Source organism: Etheostoma spectabile, chromosome 6 (assembly GCF_008692095.1).
Source record: "Etheostoma spectabile isolate EspeVRDwgs_2016 chromosome 6, UIUC_Espe_1.0, whole genome shotgun sequence".
Classification (NCBI taxonomy): domain Eukaryota; kingdom Metazoa; phylum Chordata; class Actinopteri; order Perciformes; family Percidae; genus Etheostoma; species Etheostoma spectabile.
This window is the reverse complement of record NC_045738.1, coordinates 28,008,910-28,011,948: the sequence shown is the minus strand read 5'-3', so window position 1 is coordinate 28,011,948 and position 3,039 is coordinate 28,008,910. Positions and strand designations below refer to the sequence as shown.

Here is a 3,039-nt window from a genome sequence, read left to right as displayed (position 1 = left end):
AATTAGAAGATCTAGTTAACATTAGCAGTTTATCTTGTATAAAATCATGATGATCATCAATGATGGTGATGATTCAGCACCTAAAACGTGAACATGTTGGAGTCCTTGATGAGGAGGATGGGAGTTCAATCGTCTTGGGCGATGCTAAGCTCCGCACGGAGACGCTGTAAAATAGAGAAAACCCAGATTGGACAGATAGTTTAGCTAGCTGTCTGGATTGACCCTGCAGAGATCTGAGGAGCAGTCAACCATAGTCCTCAGAAATCCACCGAAGTTTAACATTCCAACACAAAAAAAAGTGGAAAATCTAAAAAAGATTCATGCACAAATTTCCCGCAGCGCCGGAGCAATCCCGGAAGTGGAACATCTAGGATATAGGTTACATGTAAACCAACAGAAGCAGTGCTAAATGGTGTTAGAGCAATTTAAGTTTTTATGAAGGAAAGCCCATTAATTAGTGTTTTTCTGCAGGATTATCAGATTTTTATTACACTTGTTGTTTTGTCTCATTAAGATCATCGACTGGAGGGCAGAGTTTAAACACCTTTTTTTGTTTACCACTACGACGCCAGTGTAATACAAGGACGGAGGACAGAGGTGGCAGTAAAAGGTGGTGGGGGAAATGGAGGGATGTTGTAAACAAAGGGAGAAGAGAGGGTATTTTAGTGCAGGGATGGGGGGGTTAAAAGGGTAAGAAGAGCTGGGGGTGATCATGGGTAATGGCAGGGACCTGGCCGCTGATAGACAGGCCAATCTCCCGCCTGGACAGACTCAAGAGAGATGTGTCAGTCTCGGCCGGCACCCCGGGCCAACCGCACCACCACACCGCTAAATGTGTATTGGCAAAGTGTCGGTGCCAATGCCATTAGCCAGCGTACTTAAACCCCCCTGTAATTTTCAACGGGACTCCTCGTTATTGGCACCTCTGATGGGTCAAGTACTTGAATCCTGGTTTAGTTTTAATGGATGACTGGTGGTGGTGAGCGATTTGTTATCACTCTTACAAGACGCACACACGCACGCACGCACGCACGCACAGATTGGTGTTGCTGTCCTTCTAAGGACCGCCACAGACACAATGCATTCCCTATTGCCTCACATGGGTTACACTAACTTCAACCTTGAATTAAATTAGAATTCCAGTAATGTATTATCATGATAATACTTATCCTCACAGGGAAAAAACTGAATCAGGATAGATTTTCAGTGTATGACCATTTTTAAATTATATTAAATTCTCAACATAATTCTCAAAACGTAATTATAAATGCATAAAAAAAACTTTTTTTAAGATTATTTTTTTGGGGCATTGTTATGCCTTTATGGACAGGACAGATAAAAGGGGAGAGAGAGGGGGAATGACAGGTCACAGTAGTACCCGGGCCCGCCGCTCTATACATGGGCGCCCGCTCTACCATCTGAGCTATCCGGGCGCCCGTAAACTACCTCTTAAGGAAGTAAAAAGTAAAATAAATAAAATGAATAGCCTTAGAAATCTTCCAGTGGTGGAAAGATTTCCACATTGACGATAGGCTTGTGACCCCTAAAAATGTGTTAAATGTCTATGAGTTTTTGGCAGTTCCACCAAAAAGAGATTTCCTATTCAAACATATTATGACATATAGTTTCATTAGAATAACAGTTTGAGGCCTAAACTACAAACTAAAATAGTGAACGGTAACTTTGTCACCACCAGCTACAGTTGAGCTGTAAAGGGATACATATCAATGCAAAACAATCTAACGTCACTCACAGGGGCCAAAAATGACATCTGATGTTTTCAGTAAATCTTGCTGTTAATACTTGTGTACTTTTAATTAACTTTGAATGCAGGTTGTTTGCCTGTAACAGAATACCCTTACAATGTTGTTTTTGTACTGTTGTTGGAGTAAAGGATCAGAGCACTCACCAGTGGAATGTCCATAGTCACGGGTCTAAAAGATGCAGTAGTTAGTACAAAGACACAGACAGAAGAATAGCGTGGAGACTGACTTCGAGTGCAGATCTGAGATCAGGTCTTAATTGGTTAAGACCACCCTCATTCGCTCACAACTGTCAAAGTTACATGTGAACTGATGATTAGCATTTCATTTCATTTTTTATTTTTCAGCCTTATTCTCCCTGGATGATGATACAATGAGTGCAAAGAAAAGAGATATTTTTACTTTCTCTTACCATCTGTGACCCAAAAACACATTGAAACCTCCAGAATGTTCATGAGCAAACGATTGTGAAGTTGTTTTGGACTCTTGTGGGATTTGCAGCTTTTGAACGTCTCTTTTGCAATTTTTTTTTCCTCTTCTTCTTTTACAAATCGGCTCTCTCCCTTCCAGCGACATTGCCCGTAGTGTATCGAGGGAATACACCCTTCATCAGGCCAAGACAAACACACGCTCAAAAACACACATGAGCCACCACAAAAGTTAAATAACTATATACAGGAGCAATTTAGCTCCGCGGTAATTTGTATATATAGTGTTGGACAACCTTGCTGGAGAAGTTTTCACCCCAGAAATGCTAAGTAGTCCCAGCAGGAGTCAGTCAGGAAGAGGAGAGGGGCTCTTTGCTGTTTAATGTATTCTTCGGCAGCCCAGAGGCCTCCAAAACTGCTGCACGTCTTTACAATCCAGTGTATACACACACACACACACACACACACACACACACGCTCACATATCTGTCGGCAGTCAGGCTCTGAAGGAGCACTGCTAATGGGGCTGTTTTTAATGAGCCAGGAAGAGGAGAGTGACCCTTCAAAGGTGAATATCTCTATCTCTGTGTGTGTTTTGCTGTGTGGAAGTGTATGTATGCATGCATGCCACACACACACACACACTCTGTCACACACACACACACACTTAAGTCCTCGTGAATTCATACGAAGTTGTATTATTTATGTCTAATTGTTTTTAACTGCCATAATTACTTTCAGCTCCCGGCTCATTCATTCGTCCAATCCTCTCATCAGGAGCGAGCGTGTGAGACATCAGAAGGCAGAAATGTGTGTTTTTACGGCTGGAGAACCTGCATAAATTGTAA

General features: G+C 42.1%; 1 long non-coding RNA gene across 1 annotated transcript in view; it reads left to right on the top strand.

The window, feature by feature from the left end:
- The first annotated feature begins 220 nt into the window (after positions 1-220).
- LOC116691128 (uncharacterized) overlaps positions 221-3,039 on the top strand; it is a 19,313-nt gene continuing 16,494 nt past the window's right edge. Inside the window, exons 1-2 of the long non-coding RNA XR_004332429.1 lie at positions 221-243; positions 1,373-1,374. This is a non-coding gene — a long non-coding RNA (uncharacterized LOC116691128). The remainder of the gene's footprint in view (positions 244-1,372; positions 1,375-3,039) is intronic.